This window comes from Lissotriton helveticus, chromosome 8 (assembly GCF_964261635.1).
Source record: "Lissotriton helveticus chromosome 8, aLisHel1.1, whole genome shotgun sequence".
Lineage (NCBI taxonomy): Eukaryota > Metazoa > Chordata > Amphibia > Caudata > Salamandridae > Lissotriton > Lissotriton helveticus.
Genome location: NC_136069.1, coordinates 449,783,537 through 449,800,629, shown reverse-complemented (window position 1 = coordinate 449,800,629; position 17,093 = coordinate 449,783,537). Strand labels below are relative to the sequence as shown.

The 17,093-nt window shown below is 45.0% G+C and overlaps 1 protein-coding gene across 1 annotated transcript in view; it reads right to left on the bottom strand.

The window, feature by feature from the left end:
* LRRC63 (leucine rich repeat containing 63) overlaps positions 1–16,677 on the bottom strand; it is a 382,612-nt gene extending 365,935 nt beyond the window's left edge. Inside the window, exon 1 of the mRNA XM_078656022.1 lies at positions 16,479–16,677. The gene's annotated coding sequence lies outside the window, so the exon portion shown is untranslated. The remainder of the gene's footprint in view (positions 1–16,478) is intronic.
* Between the last annotated feature and the right edge of the window lie 416 nt (positions 16,678–17,093).

Below are 17,093 nucleotides of genomic sequence, written 5' to 3'. Positions count from 1 at the left end.
CAACCGGACGTTAAAGACGACCCTAAAGAAGTTGTTAACCACAGAAACCAAGGACTGGGATAGGGTATTGCCCCTTGCCCTTTACGTGGTGAGAGCACAAGTACAGAGCAGTTTGGGGTTCTCACCGTTCGAGCTCCTGTACGGTCGACAACCACGGTCTCTTCTGGAGATAACCAGGGAAGCCTGGGAGACGGAGGAGGCCGCTGAACAGAGAACCCTGCTGGACTACACTCAACAGTTGCGATCCAGACTAGGGAAACTGAGGGATCTGGCGTACTCGAACCTCCAAAAATCCCAAAACACCCAAAAACGGTATTACGACAAAGGAAAAAAACGGAGAACCCTGTTGATCGGGGATTGGGCCCTGGTGTTACTACCGACTTCCTCCCACAAAATTAGGAGCGAATGGAAGGGGCCATATAAAGTGACAGAGACCATTGGGCACACCACATACCAGTTACAGATGACACCCACGAGGAGGCAGACCTTCCATATCAATCTCCTCAAGAAATGGATAGGACAGCCCCCTAGGCAGGCCAATCTTGTCCTACCTTCCGGGGGCACTGGGTCGACCTTGGAACATCTGCCCGTGAATCCAGAACTGACCAAGACAGAAAGAAAGGAGTTGCACAACGCCTTAGACCCATTCTCCAAGATCTTTTCAGACACCCCAGGCTGTACTCAGTTGGCGGAACATCACATTCACACAAAAGAAGGACAGGTAGTGAAGCAGAGGGCATATCGCATCCCAGCAGCGAAAAGGGCGGACGTTAGAAAAGAAGTGCAGGAAATGCTAAGGTTGGGGGTCATAAGGCCTTCTAACAGCAACTGGGCATCCCCTATAGTCCTAGTCCCGAAGCCCGACGGGTCTACCCGTTTTTGCATGGACTTCCGAGCCCTAAACGCGGTGTCGTCGTTTGACGCCTTCCCTATACCCAGAGTGGACGAACTCATAGAACGGATCGGGGAGGCGCGATACATCACCACCCTAGACCTGACCAAGGGGTATTGGCAGGTACCCCTGAGGGAGGGGGACAGACACAAGACGGCCTTTGCTACAGAAGATGGCCTATATGAATTTAACGTTCTCCCTTTCGGGCTACACGGAGCCCCGGCCTCTTTCCAACGTTTAATGAACACGGTACTGGCTCCCCATGGCCAATACAGTTCCGTGTATCTTGACGATATCGTCATATTCAGCTCATCATGGAGCGAACATCTACGGCACCTGGTCAAAGTACTAACAGCCCTACAGGCAGCTGGACTCCACGTAAACGCGAGAAAATCAAGAGCCGCGTTCCCGAAGGTTAAATACCTGGGGTTCATGCTAGGTGAAGGAGTGATAGCCCCTCAGGAGGAGAAAGTCAGGGCTATAACCCATACACCCTTTCCATCCACAAAAAAAGAACTGAGAGCATTTCTGGGCCTCATAGGGTATTACAGACGTTTTATCAGGAACTATGCAGACCTTTCCAGTCCCCTCACCGATCTCCTGAAGAAAAGCATCAGAAACACCCTCCCTAAACCCCCATCAGAGGAGGCCCTTACAGCTTTCCTTTCTAGCGACCGATGCCTCCGACTTAGGCATAGGGGCAGTGTTGTCGCAGAAAGGAGACGACGGGGCCGAACATCCCTTGCTTTATGTAAGCAGGAAACTCCATCCCAGGGAACAGAAATATCCTACTGTGGAGAAAGAATGCCTAGCCATTCGATGGGCAATAGAAAAACTGAGGTACTACCTGGAGGGAAAAGCCTTTACCCTGTATTCAGATCACGCCCCCCTGCAGTGGATGCAAAGAAACCGTACCCAAAACGCCAGAATACTGCGTTGGTTTCTTTACTTACAACCTTTTGCCTTCACGGTCGTACACCGAAAGGGAGTGGACAACGGGAATGCTGATTTCCTCTCCAGGATGCCCGTTCTCCCCGATCGGGAGAAACCTCGTGGGGAGGAGTGTAACGGGGTAGGGGCATGCACGAGTGAATGGTGGAATCCATACCTTGCTGAAAGTGCGTCTCCCCCTTCTCCGCAGACCAACGACTGGGAGGACAAATACAGCAGACGGACCGACGAGGGAGAAGAGAGCGGCGCCTTTAATTGGGCGTTTACAACTACGGAAGGAGAGACAGCCCTGAATGACGTCAGCCCCACCGGATTGGGTAAAGGGCAGGAAGTGATGTACACGGGGTGTGTTATCATCCCGGAGGAGAAGGCGGAAGGCGACGGAGCGGAGAGGAGAAACCGAGGAGGAGGAGAAGAGGAAAACGACTACCTGGAGGAAGAACGCGGAAGGGACGGAGGGTCCGAGACCAGAGGAGAGCCAGGAGGCCAACGACCCCGCGAACCGCCGTGCCACGCTCCCGAGGGAGGAGTGTGGCTACCACAGATACGGCGGCGTTGGGCGGCTTGGGTCGGGAAACTAAGCGCTAGAGAGTAGCGTTGTAAATACCCTGTGCGTTCCTACCCCCTGTCATTTCCCTACCATTCTGTGTTCCCCAATCCTATGTCTTTTCCCTTCCCTTTATGTTTCACGGAGCACTGTACATACCTTGAGACAGACCTCACTGGGTTCCCCCTCACTTCCCCTGGGTCCCCCTGGTGCACCTCATACAGAGGACGGTGAACTAACGGCTTCCCTCTCTTGTTGGTCTCTTCCATGGCCCTGAGTCTGCGGAGAAAGAAGACCCTCGCCACGGACCCCAACACCTTTGCCCGAGAGAGACTGACATTTAGAAACAGAAAGACGCTTATGTCCTACCCTAAAAGAACTCTCAAAATAAAACCTTCCTTAAATCCAAATCCTGGTGTCACGGTCATCCCTGTGCCCACGCCCACAACAACACACAGCAAAACACAGCAAAAATACAACACACAATACATAGCTACAGTAACAGCACTGGAAGCTTTGAGTATACAAAACAGAGGCAAGCTTAATGAATAACAAACAGGATAACTTGATCATTGTTAGGAGGCTCTAACCTTGTACATTGGATCCTGTGGGAGCAATGCACTTTTTCCTCTCTCACCACCTCCACCAATGACCACATACACAATAATATATGGGCCAGGGGTAGAAACGGGGAACTGGGAAAGGAATAAGTGAGAAAAAAGAGACACTGGACTCCACCACTCTGACTTGTCACTTCTGCTGGGCATCGTGTCTACAAGACGTAGTAAGTGCCTAGGCCAATGAGAGACATCTTTATTAACCTGCCATGAATGTATGGCATGTAACTGTAACAGGGAATGAGTACGCCCTAGCAATACCATTTACCTATTCTCTGTACTTTTGTGTGGAACTTGTTATTCCTGAAACTAAACATACAAAAGATGAGTATCTTAAATATATGTTCTTCAAAAATGCCATCTCTCAGCATGATCATTACATAAAACTTTGTCACTATACAGTCTTTGTGGAGGGAGAGATATAGGACTTGCAGTCTGTCATGGTGGAAGGCCATTACCTCCACCACCAAGATGAACAACCACCCGCCAAACTTAGAGATGATCGCCCGCCTAGCAGTCACCTCTGTACACTGATGGGAACCACAGTTAAGACGGTACCTTTTAATATATTAAAATGTTGGTGGAAGGCTGCCGTCAGTTTTGATGGGTGTCCATCAACTCTTTTTGTTTTTTCAAAAACAAACTCAAAAAGCAAGAGTTCATTACAAAAAAAAAAAACAACCCTAAATAGGGTGGGTGATGTAATGTCCTTCCTTCGAATGCCCCCACTTTGACTAAATAATTGAGGCCCATTTGTCTCTAAATGAGGAGGGCAGACTGGGTGCTTGGGGGACAGAGTACTCTGTCTTCCAAACTCTAAATCAGGCACCTAACTTCTATGTGACTCCTGTATCATTTTATGGCAATTAGCAAACATTCGTTTTCTGTAATTCCTAAAATAAAAAGCATCTGGGTACAAAAGAATTATGCCTGGCACTCAAACTGTAACATCAGAAACCCTACTGATGTACTTTCTATTAATATGACAGAAAGCATCACATAGTTCTTAAAAAATGTCCAGTTGATTAAAATTCAGGTTTTTTATTCTTTTATTAGTTCAGAAACAAGGACACCAATTCATAATGTGTCCATGACTGGTTTCTCATTGAATATTCTGGAAATCAACTTTATATTTTATTTATCCCTACTACTGTATCTTAAAATTGTTTATTTTTCTGATATTTTTAATTTATTTAATTCTCTAAACCCATGATAAAGTTATTTGGAATTAAAGATACACCACCTCCAGTCTACCTTTGCTTTTACTCATGTGGCATCATCTTTGATTTAACTTTTAGCAACAAGATAGCTACCTCAAGCTTTGTCACTATGCACTCTGTGTGGAAGATGAGTAATAGTTTGCACTTGACTCTTTTGTCATTGTTTTATATTTGGCAAACATCAATGTACTGTAATTCCTATTGTACCAACTGTTATCTACATTACTAGGTCTCTGAATACCTTATATATAATAGTATATACATAGCTGCTGCAACATAATCCCGACAAAAGAATAATTCTTATTCTATTAAAGGGTCATTCTTAAGTGTAATGTCAATATCCTACAGTCTTTCAAAGAGTTCAAGTTAAATGTTCAAACTAGATGGTTTTCACAACACAACTCAAGAATACTTTTCTGTATTCCCAATGTCTGTCAAATAACTTCAAAGCAAGCAACTCTTCTTTTCTTGGAAAATCCTAGATCAGCGTATCAAGGTGTTGAAGCACATGGATATTCTGAAAGACCTTCAAATGGATCCCCCCGAATCCAGAAAGACCGTCACCCACGCACTCATAACCAGCAGACTGGACTACGGATATGCCCTATACGCCGGAATCAACAAATCCCTACTCCACAAACTCCAGACCGTCCAGAACGCTGCAGCTAGACTCGTCCTCAGCGCCCCACGACAAAACAACATCACCCAACACCTACAAGACCTCCACTGGCTCCCGGTCAAAAAAAGAATGATCTTCAAGTTGCTCACACACGCCTGCAAAGCTCTCCACAACACCGGACCCAAATACCTCAACGAAAGAATCTCCTTCTACACCCCCAAGAGAAACCTCCGCTCCACCAACTTTGCTCTGGCTGAAATCTCCTGCATCCACAGAGCCAGAACGGAAGGAAGATCTTTCTCTTACATAGTGGCCAAGACCTGGAACAAACTCCCCCTCAGCATCAGACGAACCTCTACACTGCAAGCATTCAGGATGAGCCTCAAGACCTGGCTTTTCAGATGAGCCGGAGCTGCCCGTAAACTTCCACTCCCCAGCGCCTTGAGACCCTCACGGGCGAGAAATGCCCTTCACAAAACAAATCCCTGATTTATTGATTGTTTGATATGTTTTTGTTTTTTGTTTTGGTCATGAACCTGTAGTGAGCTCACATAATATGTATTTATATACATGTCTGTGAGAGTTGTTTATTGTAAATTTCCAAACTAATTGATATTGAGAAAATAAATCACAAAAAAAAGTACTGGTCTGACTTATGGTTCTTACTATTGTAGGAATGTTTCCGTTGCTTGAATAATCTGGAGAAGCCAGTGTTCTCTTTTTATTGGAACTATATCCTACACACCACTTAGCATACAAACATAGAACAATAATATTTTAGTATTTCCAAGGTGATTCCATGCCAGCGCACCAAATGGGGTTTATGTTTTTGTCTGGTAGTGATGTGCTTTTCAAAACTGCTTCCTTATGAATACATGCTGATTCAAATGAATTACCGATGTCTTGAGTCTGCATCATTTGGGGAAAAGCCTTCTATGTGGTATTGTTTTATAATTTTATGCACAATAGCATTGACACATCAAAAGAAAATGAACATGTAATTGAAATAAAGACATTATGTTTAGGGTATTATGCTTATACTACCATTAGCTAATGTAGACCTCAATTTCAAAATGGTTGGTGATGTCTACAGCAATCTTTTCAACATGTAATTAGTTTTGTCCCTGTCACCCCCTGTCAACAGATGAGTCATATACAACCTACACTGCTTTCAGATGTAGTGTCACTTTCCCAGGTACGGAATAGTATTTTTCCCTATAGTTCAGCAGTACAGTTTCATTGGGAGTGAATGTCCCCAAGGTTCCACCTACTGGGGCCACAGTGATTTTTCATGAAAACCTGTCCTTATATCTTAAGTATAAACATTTGTACTAACCATTGATGTGCCTGAAGTGCGCCAAGGATGGGAACATTATGTGAATCTGTGGGATAGTGCTGAGTAATGTGATTTCGGAAACTGTATCTTTCTTATTTTAACCTGATATGGTCAAATCATGGGGCGCATACACAAATGTATTGTAAAAATTTATTGACTTGAGGAGTTATTGATTTGTAAGTCTGGCGCCACAGAGCATCCCTGCCCATCTCAATTTCTCAGAATGGTGGCGTCCAGTGTAAATCAATTGCTGAATCAAATCTGGAATGACTCTCTGAAATCCGGAATATTCTCTGCAGTATGAAAACATGCGTCCCTGCTGCCGCTGCTCATAAAACCCAATGCGGACCCATGAGCGCTTATCAATTTTAGGCCCATCTCATTGCTATTGCCCCCTGCAAAAATCTTAGAAAAGATGGAGCAGAGGCAATTATCCTCCTTTGTAGAAGCCAATGATATGCTACATAACACGCAATCTGGCTTCTGTGCAGGTTATAGCACGGAGACCGATCTATTGGAAGTGCCCGAAACGGTCAGAGAGCGCTAGACGGTGGTGCTTCCAATATTGTAGTGCTACTTGATCTGTCAGGCAGTGTTCAATATGGTAGCTCATTCAATCCTGTCGAAGAGATTAAGTCATCTTGGCTTTCAGGGCACAGTGTTATCCTGACTGCAGTCTTTTTTAGAAGATTGATTTCAACGGGTCTTCCCTTATCCTTTTTCATCTTCATCCAAACCTTTGGTTTGTGGAGGGCCACAGGACTCTGCTCTTAACCTGTTGCTTTTTAATCTATATTTAGCCCCTGTGGCCACTCTTATTGAATCCTGGGGAGTGAAGGTTGTCTTGTATGCTAATGACGTGCAGCTTGTGTTTTCGTTCAGAGAACACTCTGAAGCAGCCTTTCCCAATTTTAAAGAGTACTTAAAAGACATTTCAATGTGGATGAACAGTAACTTTTTTAAACTAAACGCAGAAAAGACAAAGGTGCTCTTTTTCAGTCAGGCAGCGCCCTCCCATCTAACCTTTGGTGGCCTTCTGAGTTGAATCCTCCACCTACACCGGTCTTGTCTGCTAAAAAAATCTAGGAATCAGGTTTGATGCTGATCTCTCTATCGCAACCCAAATCCAGCAAATTTCTTGATCCTGTTTTGTTAAGTTAAGATCTGTCAGAAAGCTATTGCGTTTTCTCCCAGAGGAGAACCGAAAGATCATTGTCCATGCATTGGTGACTTAGCACTTGGATTATGCCAATAACTTATATCTGGGGCTTCCAAGCTTTTCTGATCCTTAGATTACAAATAATTCAGAATGAGGCGGCTAGGATCATTCATCGGGTCCCTTTTCGCCATCACATCTCCTCCCATCTGAGGCAGCCATCTCGGTTGCCAAGAGGGCCGAGTTTAAAGCCCTTACATTTGTCTTCAGAGCCTTAAGGGGCATAGGGCCATACTGCCTCAGGAATAGGCTTAGCTTATACCAGCTGGAGCGAACCCTGAGATCTAATCACCTGTGACTTCTTTGCATCCCGAGGTAAGCCAAAGCTCGACGAGGTGGCAGGTCATTAGCGGTACGGAAGGCTAAGCTCTGGAGCTCACTGCCCACCCACCTTTGCTTGGCTGAGACAGAACAGGAATTCAGGAAAGATTCTAAAACATGGTTCTTCAGTCAAGCGTAGTTTAAGCTGCCAGTCTATTCTCCAGTCTTGCTCTGAGCGTGAGGATGCCTCAGTTGAGGTAGCTGCGCGCTGTACAAATAGCTTTGATTGATTGACTGATGTATAATTCCTACTGTATTTTCCATTATAAAAGGAGCCCTTTCCTAAGGGTGTTGGGCTAACTCTTCAATGACCTTTAAGAGGCGACACTATGCTGGTCTGATCTCTGACATTTTCATTGAGCTAAATGATATTTTGTTCTGCTGTTTCATTATTTGCATTTTATTCTAAGTTACATGCTATCTTTTGATTTAAAATGACTAATTGACCCGTTCTAACTATTCAATTGCCTTCTGTAATGATTTGAACCCTTTAATAAACCTTCATGGCTTTATTTTAATATATGTCTTGTTTTCCTAGCAAAGCCTAATGTGCTTCACTATTTACAATGTAATTTGCATTGAAATTTGTTGATCAGGTCCAGTTAGGGAGTAAAAAACAAAACCCTTATGGGATTAACATCACCCAAGTCCTTTAGAACCACTTTAAATGTGACATTGGTAGAAGCACTATCACATGTTTTCTGCCTAGATATGGGCCTTGATTTATTTTGCACCTCTGTTGTATATACAATATATATTGTTCGTTAGTGAGACTTTCTTTCAGCAGTACTTATGGAATCAATATGAATACACTGTTTCTTTATTTTTTGCGTTTCAAAATCAATGATAAATGAATTTACAATATTTCATTTCAATTACACAACTACCTTCTACTTATATAGTTCCTAAAGTTACATACTGCGATACCCACTGATGGAGCAAGGATTCCAAACAGTCAGCGTCTGCCAATGTTCTAAATTGTTCATGATTATCAGATGCGCATGCTTTATCTTATATCGCAATAATAAAACAAACCTCGAAAAATCATAAACATTTTACTAGACCTGCAGGTCGAGTAACTTGAATAATCTACTAGACCTAACTGTAATGTATTTGACCTGTAAACTGGTCTCAAATTGTGTGATCATTGGCAAATATTTCATTTTACAGATTCACCTCTGGAGATGGTAAGGTGTTTTTAAGGTTAAAGGACAGGTAGTATTAAGGGGTAGTAAAGATTCTTAGAATGAACAGAAGAGTAACATTAAGATGTAGCAAGGGTTTTTCGGTTCAGCGAAAACATTGTATTAAGAGGTAGTACAGATTTTTTGGATTCACGTAAGAGTAGCATTAATGTGGTAGTAACAAGTTTTAAAGATTCGGGGAAGGGTAGCGTTAAGGGGTGGTAAGGAGTTTTTGGTAAGGAGTTTTTAGTGTTTAGGGAAGGGTAGTATTAAGGAGATGTAAAGGACTTTAAGGGATAAGGGATATGGTAGGAAGAGCAGAAAGGGATTTTTAGGGTTCAGTGAAATGTAGCTGTAATGGGCAGTAAGAATAATTTAGGGTTATGGGGTGGTAGCATTAAGGGGTAGTTGGGTATTGTAGGGTTCAGGGAAGAGTAACATTTAAGACTATGTAGGGTTCAGGAAAAGTTAGCTTTAAGGGGTAGTAAGGCTTTTTTTATGGTTCAGGGAATGTACCGTTTAGGGGTAGTAAGGAGTTTTTAGGGTTCACAGCAGGCCAGTGGGTAGGAGTAGTAAAGGGTTTTAGGGTTCAGGGATGGAATAGTATGAGGTAGTATGGGGATTGTTTTGGGTTCAGGAAAAGTAGTTGTATAGCTGTACGGGTTAATAAGGATCATTTAGGGTTTAGGAATTAAGGGGAAGTTGGGCCTTTTAAGGTTCGGGGAAAGGTAGCACTAATGGGTAGTAAAAGGTTTTTAGGGTTTAGGGATGGGTAGCTGAAAGGTTGGTGAGGGTTTTTAGGGTTTTCTGATAGGTAGCATTAAGGGGTAGTACGGTCATTTAGGGTTCTTGGAGGGCATCATTAAGGGCTAGTAAGGGTTTTATAAGGTTCAGGGATGGAAAGTGTTAGTGGTATTAAGGTTATTAGAATTCATGAAGAGTAGTGGTAGCAAAGGCTATTTAGGCCATCCGAAAGGGTAGGTGTATGGAGAAGAAGGGTTTTTAGGGTTCAGGGATGAGTTCATTTAGGGGTAGTAAGAGGTTTTTAGGATTCAAGGAAGGAAAGCATTATGGGGTAATTAGGATTGTCAGGTTACAGAGAAGGGTAGTATTACTGTTTAGAAAGGGGTTTGTACGGTTCAGGAAATGGTAGCATTCATAGGTTTCTAGGGTTCAGGGAAGGGTAACATCAAAGAGTAGTAAGGGCTTTTTAGGATTCAGGAAAGGGTAGCATTAAGAAGTTTCAAGGTTTAGGGTAGGTTCGTGTAAGGGTTTTTTTTGGTTCATGGAAGGGTAGCATTAAGGGGTAGTAAGGTTTTCTAGTTCAGGGAAGGGTAGATTTAAGGGGCAGTATGGGGGTTGTAGGGCTCGTGGGAGGATATCAGTAAGATGTAGTAAGGGTTTTTGTTACCATGGATGGCTAGCATTGAGGGGTAGAAACAGGATTTTAGGGTTCATGGAAAGGAAGCATTAAGTTGTAGTAAAGAGTTTTTTGGGGTGCAGGGAGTGTAGCGTTAAGCAGTATTCAGGTTTTTTAAAGTTCACAGAAGGGTAGCGGTAATGGGTAGTAAGTAATTCTTAGTGTTCAGGAAAATGTGGCATTATGGGGTTTAAAAGTAATTTTTCCTACTCTGGGAAGGGTAGCATTAAGGGGTAGTAATGTTTTTAGGATTCAGGGAAGAGTAGCGTCAAATGGTTGCAAGGGATTTTAGGGTTTATGGAAAAGTAGCTTTAAGGAGTGGTAAGGGGTTTTATGGTTCAGGGATGAGTACCATTAATGAAAGAGTTTTTAGTTTTTTAGAGTTGAAGGGAGGGAAGCATTAAGGGGTAGTTAGGGTTCACCGGGAGGTGTAGCATTAACGGGTAGTAAGTGGCTTGTAAGGTTCAGGAATAGGTCATTTTAAGAGATTTGTAGGGTTCAGGGAAGGTGAGTATTAGGGTGTAGTAAGGGGTTTGTAGGGTTCAGAAAAGGATAGCGTTGTTAGGCTTCTGGGATGGTTAGTGTTAGGGAGTAAGTAGTAAGGGATATTTAGGTTTCAGGGATGCACAGCATTAAGGGGTAGTAAGGTTTTCCAATTTAGGGAAAGGTAGAGTTAGGGTTAGAAAGAAAACACATCATTCTCTAAAGAGGTGCCATTTTAAGTATCTCTGAAGTTGATGATGGAAAGAGAAGGCAGAGTGTGAGAATACCATAGGGCAATAGATTCTACTGCAGGACAGGTGTCTGATCTAAAGTTAAAGTTAAGTTGTAACATAATAGCTAGACATCATAAAGCGTCATAACTGTGCAATTTGATAAACAAATGATTACAGCTCTTGGAGAGTAAAGTACATTTTCTGTGAAAGCACACATCTTCTGCCCATTCAAAACATGTACTCCTGCCCACAAACATGTGGTTGTAGACAACGCCCCTCGCTGTTGTAATCCTGAAAGCGCTTTTTAAGGTTGATCAAAGAAAGTATTGCACCCAATGGGCAGTCAAGCAGCGAGAATTGGAGATGCGAGCGTTTTCCCACGGGTTCATAGCAGACATTTACGTTTGATAAGAGTTGTGCCAATTCTGCCCACGTCCTGCTGACAAAATGCAGGTAGCCAGAGACCGATGACGGTAGTACTGCCTCAAAGGTTTCACATCTGGCCATGGGAGCAATGAATGCCATAGACTTTAAATGAACAAGGTCAATTTAAATACCGACCACATACAGTACACGGATAGTTAACTCATGTCGGCTTTCCTCGTCTACGCATGTTGCACTCAGAAGCAAATTAGTCACTGTATCACGCAGTGCCACATTAGTTCAAATTTCCTCACCCGACGTCTGGAATATGTGCCCCGTTTTAGTCTTTATACTTCTCCTCACCACCGCTTTCCTAGTAACACCCTTCCCATATCCTTCCCATATCCTCCCGCACTCCTTCTCCTCATTTTCCCAACATGGCCACCACTCGAGTTAAGGCTGGAATTAACTGCTACAAAATCATTTATCCTCCCGGCCAGACTAAAGCTTCAGTAAAACGATTGAAGAATAACACTATTGAACGTTTCCCTGATTCCCTTTTTGTTGATCAATTTTACAATGGTCGTTTTGGGAGGCGCAAAAACGATTTCATTTTCTTCACTCACGACACCCCCTCTTGGTCCACCAGCTTATATAATTCCCTTAACGTCACCTCCTCCTCCTCTATCGCTCATGGGAAACAACTAAAGATTTCCCCCTCTGCGTATTTCAACGGCTCCCTCACCAGCTCAATCTATAACAATGGTACTGTCATGATCCAAGGCAAAGACACCTGTCTCTCTCTCTCTTTGACCACCTCTTCCCCTCCCTACTCCCCTCCTCTGCGACCGGGTTTTCCACTGACTCTCCATCTAGCTCCACCAATTACTCCCTTTCTCCTCCCCTGACCCCCCTACACTCCAATAGGCTGCACCCTCGAGAGGCACAGGTCGGCCCTCTTCCCTCCCCCTCCCTTGTGCCCTCCTCTCCCTTTCCTACCACTTCACAGTATGCCCACCCCTTCATCACGTCAGCCTTACCACTAGCTAATACGCTCCTCGTCCAATCTGCACCATCCCAGTACTCCAATCTCATCTCCTCCCCCCTATTCCTACCTGCTACCCTCTTTTTTAGTCCACCCCTCCTCCACCTTCCTCCTCCAGCTAACTTTCCTTATGCTCCCCTCATTCCTCCCTCTCCCCCTCTTCTCTAACCCCTCCTCCCCACACTTCTTACCCCGATTTCTCCACAATCCCATTGCATCTCTCTCCTTCCCCCCACTCTGCCAGCAATGCTGTGCTACCCCGTTTCCCCCCTTGGTAACCCTTTCCATCTCCCTCCATCGGGCCCAGAAGAACCATTTTCTTTCTTCAACTTCCCCTTCTCCCAACCCTCCTCACTCTGCTGGATGCCCGTTCCCTCACAGCCACCTCTCCTAATCAACAGGACCTCTCCAACCACCTCCCCTCTTTTCCTCCCAAACCTCCAACACTCCTATGACACCTCACAGTCCTCTCCTCTCCCTCTCCTTCTACCCCACCGCCTTGATCTGCACCCATCTCCCACTAAATATGTCCTTAATTCCTTTCCTTCGGGCAACGCCAACAAAGACAACTCTCCCTTCACCTCTGATACACCAACCCCCGCTCTCAACCTCCACCTTTCCCCACCTATGAACCCTATACCCCAACTCTCCTCCTGTCCCCCCACCTCTCCCTGCCTTCCACTACCAATTTCACCCCCTCCTTTTGCCATCGAGACACCCAACCTTCCGTGCTCTGCCCTACTCTCTCTTGAAATTAAGCTAGGCTCTCTTATCACCTCCATCTCCCAGCTTCTAGCTTCCATTTCACTTTTAAGCTCCAAGATTTCCACTTTCCCATTCACCTCAACTCCTTTGGAAAACTCTCACCTTCCCACGAGATGCACCTCGCCCCCTCACCCCATCATAGCCAAGCATAACCTGTTGTCTGCAAACATCGTTCACTCACACAAGCCCTTGAATGCCACCCTTCTTCAACTTGCATCTCCGAGTAACCCAACTATCTACACTATTCCGACCATCTCTTCTGTCAGAACCAAGCATCCACCTAAACCCTCCCGTGCACCCCCGTATAAGTACAATATCCCTATCACCCTTCTTAGCCCAAGTGCCTCCTGGTTCTATGACACTAAAAATATTGACACCGTTTCCATCTGTGAATCAGCTTTGCTGTCACTTCCAAGGCTAGACCCAAACCTAGATGTTGAAGATCTCACCTCCCAATGCCTCTCAGTCCTTGCAGTCGAAATCAATAACGACGCTCCTCTCCAAAGCAAAAAGAAATGGCCCATTCCCTCAGCACCTTGGTTCAACAAATCCCTCTATGTAGAAAGGAAGCACCTAAGACTCCTGGAGAAACAATGGAGGCAAGCGCCCTCCACCGATAATTTGGCCACGCTTCGTTCAGCAAGATCCAAGTACTACAAGCACATCTTCCTTGGGAAAGCATCACACTTCAGAACCCTCCTTGACTCAGCCAAAAATAGACCCAAAAAACTATTTGATCTCATCAAAAATACTAACTGCTCTCCTTCGACCTCCAAGTTGGAGGATTCTACAAAGAAAGCTTCGGATTTCACGGTATTCTTTGACGAAAAAGTGAAATCACTTGTGGATCAGGTCGCTCATCCTACCCCTCCAGAGGAGCGCAAATCACTAGCCATTTGGCAGAACTTCGACCCCATCTCTGAAGATGTCCTCCCTAAGTGCATCCTCGAAACAAAGCCCTCCAACCATTCTCTTGACCACATCCCTAGTGCCATTGCCATTGACTTCTATACCCATTCTCTTCCCTATTGGACCACTCTGGTCAACCTCACCCTCTGTCAAGGCTCCCTTCAAAACTGGGCAGGTCACCCCTCTGCTTAAAAAACCCACTGCTGATGCGAATGACCTCAACAACTTCCGCCCCATCACTAACCTACCCTTTCTTGCGAAGATCACAGAAAGATGTGCTGCGAAACAGCTCTCTCGTCATATCAAGGACAATGATCTTCTTGACAATTTTCAGTCCGGCTTCATCCAAAACTGCAGCACTGAAACAGCCCTGCTGCAAGTGATTGATGACACGCTGCGGATACTCGATTCGGGGGGTCTTGTCTTCTAATTCTCCGTGACCTTTCTGCAGCCTTTGACACTGTCAATCAGAGCACCCTCCTCAACAGAGAATGGGCATGGAGGGCACTGTGCTTAAATGGTTTGCTTTCTTCCTCTCTGATAGATCCCAAATGATCAAAATAGCGGACAGTCTTTCATCTCCTTTGGCGGTGGTCTAGGTGTTCCTCAAGGCTCTATACTTGCACTCACATTGTTCAACCTCTATTTGGAACCACTGGGAAATCTCCTAAGTAAATCCGGGGTCCACTATCATCTCTACGCAGACAACACTCAAATCTACCTCAAGGTTGCCTCCACTCACGATCTCTCCGTCCTAAGCTCTACTCTGGACTCCATTAAAAACTGGATGTCAACACATCAACTGATTCTGAATCCCTCCAAAACTGAATTCCTCCTCCTCTCCTCCTCACTTTCTCCTCCCCCGGTTCAATCATGGATGGACCAGATGAATCTACTGAACAATAAACCCATCATTGTCGATAGCGCAAAATTCCTTGGTGTGATACTCGACACAAAACTTAATCTACTCTCCCACATTAATTCAATTGCATAGTCTGCTCGATACCAACTGCGCCTTCTTTGGGGTATTCGTCGCTTCTTCCCGGAGCATGACCTTAAAACCCTGGTCCAATCGCTGGTTCTCTCCAGACTGTACTACTGCAATTCTCTTCTTACTGGCCTCCCCAAATCCCACCTGTTCCCCCTTAAGTCTGTTCTCCATTCAGCAGCTCGTTTAATTTATGGGGCCAAAAGAAGCGACCACATCACACCCATGTTATCCACCCTCCGCTGGCTTCCCATCGAGGCAAGATCTACAAAACTGCCTGCATCACCCACAAAGCCTTGCACTCCTCCTCTCCTCGCTACCTGGCGAATAAACTGAAACTCTCTGGAGGCTCTAGTCTAGACCATCATGAAATGCGGAAAATCTACTGCTTGAACCTCCCACTTTCAAGAAGGAAAGATCGATGGCCCAATCCTTTTCAGCTCCGGACCACCATCTCCTTCCAGGCCTTCAAAACTGACCTCAAAGTTCTCCTCCTTCAAAGACACTTCCAAAGTTAATTCATGCCCTTTCTACTATCTGAAGGAAGACCTTTTAGTATAGAACATTTCTATTCTCCGTGACCAGGCGCACAACACCCATTGGACTCACCGGACTTCAGCCCCCCGTCGTGTGTGGCAGCCCAGGATGAGACAGATCCCGGGCATACACACAGCCACACCCGAACGTTTCACAGGTCTTTAAAAGACCATTTAAATGTTAATTAGGCCGTGCTGTTGTTTCACCCCTTGTGGGAGGCCCTGCAGCTCCACTCTGCCTACTGATTAAAGGTTCAGCCCCCCCCTAAATTTTTTCTTAGCCCCCCCCCCCCCCCCCGAAATTTGGCTCTAGTTGCGCCTCTGTCCATGACTATGGAAGTGCCTTCCCAATGTGTTATTGTGGTTTGAGAGTCTGCCATTTATTGCAGTATTGCCCTTTTACCTGTCTTTGGTACTCTTTTGTAACATGCACACGTCACTTTTCTTTTGTAACACAGTTTGCTACCTCTTACATTTTGTTTGCTTTCGATACTTGCACAAGTGCCACTATTGCCTACGTAACGTTTGTTCTTGTGTTTGTGTCCTCCATTTATTGCAGTATTATTCCACTACTTATACTTTGTACGCTTATGTAACCTGCACATATGTCACTTTTTCCTCCTGTAATGCACCGTTTACTACCTCTTGTATTTTGTTTGCTCACGATTGTCACTTTTGCCTCATGTAATGTAACGTTTGCTTTTGTAATTTGTTCTCTTGTAATGTTCTCGTGTATCAGTTCTGTTCCTATTGTGAAGCGCTCTGACACCAGGTAAAGTCTGTGCTATATAAAAACGCATAAATAAATAAATAATTATAACTATGCCTCTTACCTATGACCCTACTGGAGGGCTGAGAAGCGAGAACTTCGGCAGCTGCAGGCAGCCCCCTCCTGCCAAACCCCCGGACACCGGAGTCCGACTCATGCCCAGGGACTCTGTTCCACGAGGGACTTTCGCGGTGGAGGAATGGCAGGGCGGCCTCCTCGGTCCCTGGGCCCCCTTTCTTCGTGCCTCGGGCTGCCACCCCTCCTCCGACGGGCAGCGCTGGAGTCCATGGAGACCGGCCTAGCAACGAGGGACTAGACAACACGCGGGAGGGACTGGTCATTAGAGGGCGGGGATTCGTTCATGTCACCCGTCAATCACGGAGGTTACCGAAGGGGACACGCCCACACAGAACTAGAGTGCTAAACTAGAATGCGTTAGCTATGAAGTATTCCTATGGAGAACCAAGTTAATTATAGAGAATCAGGTTCTTATTTTAGAACTCTGTAGTGCCACAACCGGGCGTCAGGCCGTGATACATAACAAAGCTGATAAACCGTAACTTTTCTAAGAAGCAGGCTGACTTACTAAGTGAAAATATTGTAAGTCTGCAACAACGAACGCACTTAAGAGAAGTTGTTGCTCTAGGAAATTGATGTTTTTGCTTATTTTATTAAATAT